General features: G+C 38.1%; 1 protein-coding gene across 1 annotated transcript in view; it reads right to left on the bottom strand.

Moving 5' to 3' along the window:
- LOC150082795 (paramyosin-like) overlaps positions 1-13,046 on the bottom strand; it is a 185,257-nt gene that overhangs the window by 19,401 nt on the left and 152,810 nt on the right. The gene's annotated exons all lie outside the window — the stretch shown is intronic.

Here is a 13,046-nt window from a genome sequence, read left to right on the forward strand (position 1 = left end):
GACTGCATGAAAGGTTTAAGCTACTGTGAGCCTTCGTGGGTAGCTCAGTTAGTAGATCGTCGTCCTCCCCACACCGGGTGGAAGAGACCTCTGAGTTCGAAACCCGTCGATGAGGGGAGGAATTTTTATGGGTCTTTTGCACAACGTGGCTGAATTAGTCTGTCTCAAGCGAGGTTGTTATGGTTTTCTCGCGGAAACTTGGCTTTTTCCTCCAGTAAACAGAAAATCGACCATAGAACACACAATTTGCAGACAATATACACGGAGCAACATAGCTTTAGTTGCCGATGCTCCTAAAACTCAACAACAGCTACTGCGAAAATGTTTCCATGCCAGTTTCATCATATATATTTTATATTAATGTTCGTACTGTAACATGTCTGTTTTATATTACATTCCTTGGTACAACCGGAATTTGATGATCAGTGCACTCGGACAGCTCAATGCTTCCGACCACTGTTCTTCCAAGCTGTGCGGGAAAGGCATAAGTTTGAATCCAATCAAGAAGGAAATTTTTTATGAGCTTCTTTTTTCACAGCGTGGCCAAAGCGAATTAGTCAGTTTCGGGCCACGGTTTCACGGTCTCCCAACCCTGGAAAATCATGTTTTTTCGTTCAGCAAAACAGCAAACTCGCCACACAGTACACGCAGTGTACAAATAGAATACACTGACTTCAGCTGCTTTAGTGCAAAAACAATACGAAAAATAATTACCTCATTTGGATCAGAAAGGGCCATAACATGTGGAGAATTTGCGTTACAAAACGAAGTTTGTATTTGCGTTTGCAACTAAGGCTATGAAGCAGCAGTGGAAATACTGCTTCTGTTCTGGTCTTTCTTTTGAAAAATCTATAAATGAAATAAACAATCAGCTGTGCACCGACTACGCTATGACTTTAGGTGTGTGTGTGTGTGTTAATCGCCCAAGCAACTAAGGCTATGAGGTGTCAGTATATTGTGTCTGTAATTGCGTGTATATTTCTGTCGGTTTTCTATTTGCTGAACGAAAAACCCCAGCTTCCAGGGAGGGAGAGAGACAGAGAGAGAAAAAAAAAAAAAAAAAAAAAAAAAACAACAACATGCATGATTCGCTTGAGACCGACTAATTCAACCACTGTGAAAAAGCCCATGAAAATTGCTAGCATCATTAACGGATTTCGAACTCGGGCCTTTTTCACCGGGTGTGAGAGAACGGGGATGATAACTACTGTGCTACCCTTAGAGTACACTATGACCTGTTCGATTCCGAGTATCGTATTTAAAATCAAACCAACCGATACAATGATTAAGCTAGGTAAGGCAAAACAACTTTAAAATTTGAAATGCCCATAGTCCTTTAACACTTGACAATATTCGGACACATGTTCATATAACATTTTTAATGAATTACTTAATTAACATCTTGAATTTTGTTTATCGGTTTTGCAAGATTAAGGGACAGTATATCGTTCTATACATTTACCAAGCGTTTCCATTACAGCAGAGGAACGAAAAAACATATCGTGATATGCGATCCAAATAATTTATGGACTGCAAACCCATCATAAAACAGCATGTGTTGACCAATGGGCATCAGTATGGGCCTCAAGAAACCCGTAATAATCTCTTCCAAATAAATATTATGCCACAATACTGGCAAATCTAGTTCACGGTTAAACAGATCAGAAGTTGTTCTTGCAAGGACACACATTGGGCATATCTATCTCACCCACCTCACTTGTTGATAGGTGAAGAACCTCCTCGCTGTCGGCATTGTCACTACCCTACTAACAGTGAAACGTATCCTCCTTGACTGTTCCCACAATCAAGCTTGGAAAATTTTAAATCAGCTTTAACCCAGAATAATTCATTAGAGATGAACACCATATTCTCAATGATGATGCAAACCTGTCCTACCAATTTAATTTTCTAAAGCAGATTCATTTTTACGAACTTATGTAGCATATGACCGAGAAAAAAAATTCTCATTTGCAGAATTACTGGGACAGGCACAATTTTGCCTTAGTTGCCCGTGTGCCGAAACCTCCCCCCCCCCCATTAAAACCAACCAACCAATCAAATAATTTCTCCCAAAGCGGGGAAATTTCTGATGTACGGTTTCCCAGACCTGTGTCTGGGAAACCGTACATCAGATGGGACTCAATCCAACTGATGTCATTGCATGGAAAGCACCTTCTTTCGATACTTTTTATCACATGCGAATTTGCTGAGTTCAGCATCAAGTTTGTAGACCTTGGAGAGCATCTGAAAAGGAAGGAATCGATCTGTCAGAAACAGTCTCGAATTCCTGGCGGCTAGACTTGGAGTAGTCCGAAAGGCAGAGATTGGCGCTTCCGTAGCCAGGTGGGCAGGAGCAGTAGTGCGTAGCACACGCTTCTTGATTAGACCGGGGTTCGAGCCCGTGACCACCAAATACGTAGGATGCGGAAAGGTCAGGGAATGACCACCGCATATCCCCGGAGCAATATGGCCTTAGTTGATAATGTTCCTAAAAACCAAAAAATAACAATAACAATTGCAAGGCAGATATCGGGATTCTTCAGCAGCATGTATCCCAAATGGATGGCTCAGAGATAAGTCCCGCAACCATTTTCATTGTGATGACCAGCCTCTGGGAATCAATAAGCTCGGAGAGACGGGAAACCCCCATTGCATTTGCTAATGGAAAAGGCCCGGGTTCGAATCCCGTCGATGACGCGAGGAACCTTAGGTGGCCTTTTTCACTCCGTTGCTGAGTTAGTTGGTCTCAGGCGTAAATAGCAAGGTTTTTCCTCCCCAGAAACTGGGTTTTTTTTCGTCCAGCAAACAGGCAACGCGACTAGAGAACACACGCAATTTACAAACAAAATAAATATATGGGTAGATGTAATCATTTACAGGGGACCCTAATATCATAATTTGGTTTGCATTTGCTAATGCTGTAGTTCTAGCTTGTGGCGGCAGATTGGATTTCCAATTGGCCCATTTGAATAGCCAATATTCAGATGCAATGAGAGACTTTTTAGTCGTTTGGGTGGCTGAGGCCCAGACTTCGCGTATAGTAATGGCGGGTAGATAATCGTTCTGATGTATTTCCTGATTATTTTGGGATCTTTCATGTGCAACAGATTTTGTTTTGCTATCCAACGAAGACTCGAAGCCCATGAGGCGAGTTTATCTAGCTGAGTATTGAAACGGAGTTAGTGTCGAAAATTACACCAAAGTCAGAATGTGAAGTAACAACAAGAATTTGGGCGTTTCCAAAAGTGGGAGCAATTACAAAAGGGTTTGTCTTCACACTTCCAATGTGTTTAAGCTCTTCAATCCCAAGATTACACTGCTTTGCTTAGATTTTTTTTTCAGTGGATTACGATATCGCTAGCTTCCTGAGTACATTTTATTTGCCCTCGCGGTAGCACAGTTGATATAATCGCCATTCTCCCCCACACAGGGTGAAAAAGACCTGAGTTCGAAACCTGTCGATGACGAGGAAATTTTATGGGCTTTTTCGCAAAGTGAATGAGTTAGTTGGTCTGAGACGAGAGTACCATTGGTTTTTCTCCCGGAAACTCGGGGTTTTTTTGTTTTTTTTTAAGCAAACAGGCGGTGGCCATTTTGAACATATATAACATAATTAATTTGTGAAATCTTAGCGTAATTTTATCAAATACAGTATTCTATTTGAGCTGGGTCTGGATAGGGTACGCCCATTGCGAGATCAAGCCCTTTGCCACAAAGTTAACTGTTGCTCTGGTTCTATCTGTTACTTTAACAGTCCAATGAAATTGTCAACTCAGATCGCGGTAGCCTTACCAGACTATGAACGGAAATTTATTTATTTATGCTGTGTAATAAAAATTATTGGCACCTATTGTTATTACCTACTGTAAACTATAAAACAAAATTAGAATTCTTATGAAATCCAGAGGTGTCATGGATTTTCTTTTCATTTATCTGCTCTTTAGCAACAGCCATGTGCTTGAAATGCTCATATCTCTGTAACGTTTTGAACATGAGATACACGTTCATGTTAGATTTTCGATTCGAAATTGCCCAAATAACAAACCTCTTGGAGTTTGGCTGTCTTTTCGCTGAACATTCTATAATTCAGCATTTGAAGTGGCAGTTAACTTCATTATCAGTTAATGAGGAAATAAAATTTGACTTGACCTATAATTTATAATCGAGATTATCCCTAGAAGTTTAGAATTGTAATTCTTTCATATTTATGATCTCTACTTGAGTTAATAAAAGTGTATTTTTAATAAAATATTTGACTAATTTTTTGTGGCTTTAGGCTGATGAAATATATACTTATTTAGAAACGTTTCTTACAGAAAAGCTTCTAAGTCTTTAAAATTATTTAAAATCTGAATTCGTTAAGAAATCCGCTTCGAATATCTACGTCTATTTATATATTTAAAAAAGTTATTTTTATTAAAAAAACTTTTTAATAAAAAACTTAGTAAAAATTACTTTTAAAGCGAACGCCTTGTTTACTTTCAAATAAAATATTTTCAATGAAGAAATCACCTACAATGTTTTAAAAACGCCACATGAATAATATGCACAGATCCATCCTACATTCCATTGATTACTCAATACTTTAACAAACTACTATGGTGAAGACTTGCTTTGTTTCTGCGTTTGTTTTTGCTTGGTCCTCCCACACCAAATTGTTACAACGTATTATTTAACACATCTATGTTAAAATAGATGGTGGTTCCGCAAGAGGAACCACCATCAGGCTGCCAGCATGTATTTAGAGCAACTAGGAAGTTTGGGAGTAATATTATACAATACAAACTGTGATGTTGTGCAGTTTTCTTTGTAGGTAACTAAAAAAAAACCTCGCCCAACTAGTTTTACGCTTTGAGAAGGAACTTAAAGTTCTGGTTGAATGTCAAGGTGAAGAGAATGAGGAAAGAATACACTAATTATCTAAAGGTACTTACTCAGCAAATGTAAATATCAATTACTATTTCGTGTTGACTCAGCTGATAACGGGATAAGAGAGACCTACAAAGACAGGAGGAGGAGATGAAAATAGTTCCGATTTACAGTGGTTTCTTTAGGGGCTGCGGTGACACATAAAGCAGTGAATTCGGCATCTGAGACGAATCTTAAAATTTCACAGCTTCTTGTGGGGAATTTTTACAGGCCTTTCCCACAACGTGGCTGAGTTAGTTGGACTCAAGCTGGGGTAGCATGGCTTTTTCTCCCGGAAACTCGGGTTTTCGTTCAGCAAACAGAAAATCGACCACAGAACACATGCAATTTACAGACAGTATACACGGAGCAGTATGGTCTTAGTCGCTGATGCTCCTAAAACAACACTACTACTACTACAAATGGCGCCTCCGTAGCCAGGTGGGCAGGAGCAGCAGTGCGTAGCACACGCTTCTTGATTAGACCGGGGTTCGAGCCCGTGACAACCAAATACGAAGGATGCGGAAAGGTCAGGGAATGACCACCGCATATCTCCGGAGCAATATGGCCTTAGTTGCTAATGCTCCTAAAAAAACCAAATAATAACTACTACTACAACTCCCTCAGGCCTGTTTTTAACGAAAAATGCGGTTCTCTGTAAAAGTTACTTTTAGGATGGTCACCTTCTTGCATTAGTATCTTCCTTTGCAGTCCTACATATTACAAAATGATTATAATTAAACTGAATCACTTTGAAAACTTTTATATTTAAAATGACGTAATCTATAGATGCAAAATGAGTAATTGCGCAGGTCTAGAATCTGAAATGAACAATATTCAGACCCTGAGGAAAGGAAATGGATAACAAGAGACCCAAAAAGTGACACCAGGGTAAAATTGGCACTTTATACTGTAAGAATGCAAATCCGATACTGATGACGTGTCCGTGAAATAACTTTCCTTTGTGTCCTTTTCACAAACTATAGAGCTGATCATAGAGCAGGTGTGAACGTTGTACGGAACGGAACGTCAACATTGTGCTTGAAATTATGAATTGTTCATTGTCGGCGAAACTGGTAACAGAGTTTCACAAACAATTACCACAGGAATTCCTTGTTTCACCGAATGGGTTGTGCAACTAAGAGGTTTTGAGGCGAGAGGCGAAATGGCAGAGGATGGCGGCATTCGAGGAATATGTAATCGATCAGATTTCCATTGCTGTGTTCTGTGGTGAAATAAGTTATAGGCATGCTGTAGCTAGTGCCACATGAAACTCAACTTTTCATGGTTAAGTGTTTGCAACTAGATGCATATGATACGACATCCTCAGAAACGTCCAGAACTTTCCCATCCAATTCTTCGTTTTTCGCAGGCAGCACAGTTGTTATAATTACAGCCTTCCTCACAGTGGGTGGAAAAGGCCAGGGTTCGAATCCTGTCAGTGACGCTTGGAACTTTTATGGTTTTTTTTTCACTCCGTGGCTAAGTTTATTGTTATTATTATTTATTACATACAAAACAGGGTAAAAGCCCTTTAACATGGCATGCACGAAACCCAAACGAAAAAACAACTACAAAGTAGTTGAAACAAGTAAAATTCAAAAATAAAATATACTTAAAACCGAAAATGTACAATTAAATAAGCAAATACAATTAGTAAATAATAAAAACTTTAGAAGTGAGAAAAGGCATTACAAAAAAAGTGTGCTTTATAGAAATTATATTATATTAAATTATGTAAATTATATTACATATTTATATGTAATATTATAATATGTAATATTATAATATGTAACATTTAGTCACATATACATGTATGAAATTGTGAGCTAGGGATGAAAAAAAAAATCTAGAATAGAATGCATATTTAATCAAATTTTAAACAGATCCATAAGAGTTAATAAACGAATTAGATCTAATTCTAACATATTTAGTATGTTTAAAATTTTGCTTATTGGGTTTAACCTTCCATAGTCTGTTCCTAATTTAATAATAAAACGATTCTTATTTGTTATAAGTCTTGCAGGTACATGAAAATTTATCTTTTGTAATGAAATAGGTTGGGGCAAAAAAAAAAAACTTATGGAAAAGGTTATGAATGGGGTCTTTAAGAAAACGGCCGCCTACAATCACCCTTCGCTTAGATAGAAATTCGAAATTATATTTATCCAAATACAGTATAAATAATATCGATCTTTATAATATCTGATGTGGCCATCTAGCTTAAGTAGCTACTTAATGGCGCATCTCCGGATTATTTTTCAAGTTCTGAGATCAATGTTTTGGAAAGCGGTGACCAAATTAGGACAGCGAATTCCAGTATAGGAAGCACTAGCGTTGTAAAAAGAGCTTTATACAGCATGGCTGAACCCAAGGTAAAAGGAAAACGATTAATTTATCCTGTTAATTAATATCCAACCCGAATAACACCATTAATGTGTGTGTGTGTGGAAAAGCTGCCGTTTGATGTGAAAATCCTAGATTTTCGTAAGAAGCTACTCTAGTTAGAGTTTCCTCTTAATAAAATATTCGAAGTGTGACTAGAAATATGATGATCTGAAAAAGTTATTATATGGCATTTTGTCACGTTTTTAGACAGACTGTTATTTAGGGTCAATATTTGAAAATAACCGAGTGCCTTTTGGAGTTCTCTAGAATGAACTGTTGTATCCACCACTCTGCAGTAACTTATATCGTCCGAATTAGCTAAAAATGTACGTCCGTTTTATTGAAAGCATACTAAATCATTTATATATGTGTTAAATAGCATAAGTCTTAAGTGAAAGGCAAAGACAAGCTACTATTAACTATAACTCTGTAAATACGACGGTGAAGTTAAATATTTTATTCAAAGAAAATAATGCGTTTCTAAGCCTGTAAGTAAATCGTGGTGAGATGATCTCTTCTAAGACATCGGTATGGGTTGGGAATTTTTTTTTTTTTTTTTTTTATGAAAACCCCAAACACGAAAGGTATCAAAACCTATAGTACTTAGTACCGTGCATGGGTTGAAGGAGAAGTATGGGGGGAGGGGGATGCCGGAAACTTTGCTCTAGAGACTAAACATGGGTTTCACCACTTCAAGCCTCCAATAAGCAAAGTGGTGGTATTTCACCGTTGATGAAAGTCATCTACGTCACCTGAGAATAGTGTACCTAACAGCATTCAACAATATCAAAGGATTAGAACATCCCTGCCATCAATTTTACCGAAAGTGTAAATTGAATAGAATAGAGGGGTCATATGACTGTAGGACTTTTTTTTTTTTTTTATGAAAACCCCAAACACGAGAGGTATTAGAACCTATAGTACTTAGTACCGTGCTTGGGTTGGAGGTTGAGAAGACAAAAGAAGATATTTGTTGACATTAGACTTGAACTTCTGTAGATTATAATTTTCAGGTAATACGTATGAAGGAAGGTTGTTCAAGAAAACGGCAGTTGAATGAATAAACGAGGAAGATGAAAAGTTGGTTATGTGAGTTTGAAGTTGGACAGTAAATGGATGTTGGCTGGTGGCAGCACGTGTTCGGACTGTTTTGAAAGAGAGAGCAGGAATTATAGAAGCCAATTCAGAAGAACAGTGCTCATGGAAGTATCTGTAGAAAAGGCGTATAGAGACTCTGTTAGAGAGGAGTCATTAATTAACCAAACCGCCCTCTTCTGAATGGAATCTAGAAGCCTGAGAGAGGTTTTGGGGACACCGCCGCAGATGTGGGTGGGAACAATATTTCATGGTAGGGCGGATTTGCGATTTGTAAAGAGTGAACAGCTGTTTGGAAGAAAAGTAACGCCGGGAGCGAAAGAGAAAACCTAAGTACTTTTTATTTTTAATATTATTATTAGTCGGAGCTTTGTGTTTTCCAATCGATATTGCAATTTGCATATTATAATATCAATTTGTATCTATACAATGACTACTAAATAGTATTCATAATTTATTTCATTATCGTTGTTGGTGTGTAATAATAATTTTCGGTATCTCGACTATTTTTCTGGACAGCAGAGTAGTTGTATAACTATCTATTAATAAGCTTATTTATTTCATATTTTCTTCTCCTTATGGGTTTTTTCCACCCCCGCGACGGATACTGGTACTAGGTGATTGGGGCGGTTGTTATGTCCGGCTATTCTTTAAACGTTAATCAAAAACGCTATTTTAAATGTAGATTAAGGCATAAATTCTAAGCGAATAGGAACTTGTTGTTAAAACTTAGCCAATTTTATACTACAACTAGGATTATACTTAGCAGAATTGCATCCTGCCATCTGAGATATCCTTATACAGGAACTTTGCCAGCAGGGACAAGGAGGTGATTATTCCATTGTATAAGGCAATGGTTAGGCCACATCTTGAGTACTGCATTCAGTCTGGAAACCTCATTTAAAGAAATGATATGGATCTCTTGGAACGGGTGCAGAGAAGAGAAATCAGATTAGTGAAGAACACAAGGGGTACTATTAACACAAAAGATTTCGGTTCTGCAGATTTCAGCCCCTGAAAACTATTTTATTTTTATTTTTAACATATAATATACACAACAGGCATTCGCCCAGTTAAAGTGTATAACAGAGCAAATATAACAGTGTAAAACTACACACTTGCTAGGAGACCTGATTGAAGCGTTTAAGGCTTTAAATGTATCGAGTTAACTTAACGATGATTGTAGTCTAACTCTTTCTCAGACAACGCACATAAACTTAAATTGAAAAAGGATGGCTGCAGGATAGAGTAATTGACTGTTGGAACAAACTACCATCTCGTGTTTTGGAAGTAGGTAGTTTGAATAACTTTAAGGAAGAATTAGGGATATTATTGGAGAGGATGGACAGATGAGGTGAGTAGTATTTCTTCTTTTTTTTTTTTGTTGATGCTGGTATAAGCTTGTGTCCTTGAATCATTTGCTAGTACTACTAATAATGATACTGCTACAACTACTCAAACTATTATATTAGGGCCACCCATTATTTCTATATACCAATATATGTATTTTGTCTGTAAATTGCGTGTGTGATTTGCGGGACAGAAAACCTTGCTATCTACGCCTGAAACCGACTAACTCAGCCACGGAATGAAAAAAGCTCATTAAAGTTCCTCGCGTCATCGACGGGATTCGAACCCGGGACTTTTCCACCCTGTGTGGGGAGTACGGTGACGATACCACTGTGCTACCTACGCAGACTACTACAACTACTAATAATAATATTCATAGATAGAAGGCTTCCGACGCATGGCTCAACAGCGGAACGCTTTTCCCCAAGACCGAAGTATTCATGCTCGCCATCCAAAACCAGGTAAGCAAGAGCAGAAACTATAGAAAAATAAGGCCACAAGGACTCCGGAGTGACAGATGACACATAGCGACGGTACTGCCTTTTCCCAGAAACAATTCAGCACATCACCGCGAGATTCAAGATTCAAATACACTGACACGCGACTAGGTCACCAAGGATAATACGTCGGAAGCTAGCAAAGAAATGCCACCTGATCAAAGAAAGTATACTGTTATACAAGTACAAACCTCAGGCTAGAGACCCCTATCCACAAGTTGGACCGTGCCATAAGAACAGACAAGATGATCCCGCACAATAGACCGAACATAACTCACTGACAAGAAGGAAAAGACTACCTACCTGATTGACATAGCGGAGCCCAACACCAGCAACCTCCAGAAAATCAACGAGGAAAAGATCGGGAAGTGCACATACGATAGACAGAAAGTCAAAGCGATGTGGCTTATGGCAGAAGTTTTCCATATTCCGCTATCACCATGCCAACTACCGGTATGGTGCCAGAGTCTACATAAGAAACTAGCAGCAAAGGCCTCCCAGAGAACACCTACAAGGAACTTCAGAAAGCGGTGAACCTGAACACCCATAAGATAGTCAGTGAGTTCCTTGACCAAAAATAATAGCCGGACATAACAACCACCCCAATCACCTGGTACCAGTATCCGTCGCGGGGGTGCAAAAAACCCATAAGGAGAAGAAAACAGGCAATAATAATCAGAATAAAATGAAATGATAAGAAAAAGACAAAGCACTCACCCTCATTAATGAAAATGCACGATCCCCTCTCTGGCGGGTGTGCACCTTCACACCGGCCAGAGCTCATTGCCACTTTATGATAAAAATCAATATAATAAAGACAGGAAACCCACAGGGTAGTGAATTCCCTGTCCGTACTGACCATCTCTTCAAGGGGGGTCATCAGCACTTTTTTTATTTCGAAAATAATCGTATTTCAATCGCTGACCATTTGGTCAGCCGCCGAAATCGCTGACCATTCTGTCATTTGGTTTGTGTTAATTATTTGATCATAATGGATTTATGTTAATTCTATTTATTATGATTTTATTTTAAAGGTATATTTGCATTTTGTTGAGATCTGTCGATTGGCCTGAGTCAAATTAATGCTCAAAGTCACATTTATTTAATTCATTTTAATTACATAACTGATACCTGTACAGCCAGAATAGCTAGGATGTTAATTCTGTTTATTATAATTTTGTTTTTAATATTAATTTTGCATATTTGAAGTTTGGTTTAGATTGGCCTGGGTCGACGTTCAAGGATATGTTTGTAGGGTGCGGCAAAGCATACTTTATGATTTTACTTTAGTTGGTTATTTAATTTCTTTCTGTATTTGTATTCCTACACGATCCGAACACGGAAATCCGTTGACAGGATAGCGGTCAACAACTGAGATACTAGTGCTGATGTCCCCTTGAAGAGATAGTACTTGTGAGTTCCTTGTCTTTATTCTATTTATTTTTATTATGAAATTGGCACTCATACTTTGGTGGGTGAGAGAATGCGACTGCTTTCGCGGAGAGTCATACATTTGCACTACTGAGGATGAGTGTTGTTTTGCCTTTTTCTTATAATTTTAATATAGTTAGGGAAGAAAGTTACCGTGGTTGTTTTCTGTGCAGATTAATACCATATTCAATAAACTACTCGTATAGCACTTGAAATTAATAATATAGTTTATTAAGCTAATCGCCCAAACCACTATACATTTAAGGTGACGTTTCAGGCGTCTTACCGATACCCATCATCAGACCATGCTGCTTACAGATTCCTACTTGCCGATGCTGCCAGAAAATATCGGGTTTCTGGCAGCATCGGCAAGTAGGAATCTGTAAGCAGCATGGTCTGATGATGAGTATCGGTAAGACGCCTGAAACGTCACCTTAAATGTATAGTGGTTTGGGCGATTAGCTTAATAAATTATATTGTTAATTTCACGTGGTATATGAGTGGTTTATTAAATATAGTAATTAATTTTTTATGATTTTATTATTATTTTATTTTGAATGTTGGCGTATCTTATTACTCAGGTATAGGGATATCCATTGTCATTTAGTTTAATAGCGGTCATAAAAGTAAGAAAAAGACAAAGTGGCAATCACCTTTACTAGTACAAATGCACAACTCCCCTCCCAAGGCGCCTCCTAGCCAGGTGGGAAGGAGCAGCAGTTCGTAGCACACGCTTCTTGATTAGACCGGGGTTCGAGCCCGTCACCACCAAATACGGAGGATGCGGAAAGGTCAGGGAATGACCACCGCATATCCCGGAGCAATATGGCCTTAGTTGCTAATGCTCCTAAAAACAAAATAACTAACTAACTCCCCTCCCAAGTTTCGGAATTATTAGAATCGCACCTTAGAAATTATAAGAGTTGCACCTTGCCGAGTATAACGCTAATTGTATTAGTAATTTGCTGTATTGGTTTCTGTTCTGCATTGGCGGTAATTAGTGTATTTCTTTTTTCATAATTGTATTGGAGGCATACCACGTTTGTTTTTATAATAAAGTTACACCAAATTTTAATAAAATTACTTTCAGGAAAATTATATCATCAAATTATTTCCATATGTAAACAGTAATTAGTTTCAAAAAATTAGAGAGCGAAAGAGATTTTTTAGTTTGCCAAAATAAACGAACAAACTTCATTTGTTTGTTTTTCAAGGACTGGGAATCCGACACTTTCTTTATGGTACATTTCCAACTTTGCTACAACTCAGCTGGTGTTTTTACACGGTAATCACTGACCTGGAAGAAACCTCTAAAATCAGCAGCAGAGCTAGCTTTACTTGCTTGTTGCTAGCACTACATTTAGTAAGAATAAGCAC

This window comes from Mastigoproctus giganteus, chromosome 7, assembly GCF_048544385.1.
Source record: "Mastigoproctus giganteus isolate SK-2022 chromosome 7, ASM4854438v1, whole genome shotgun sequence".
NCBI lineage: Eukaryota > Metazoa > Arthropoda > Arachnida > Uropygi > Thelyphonidae > Mastigoproctus > Mastigoproctus giganteus.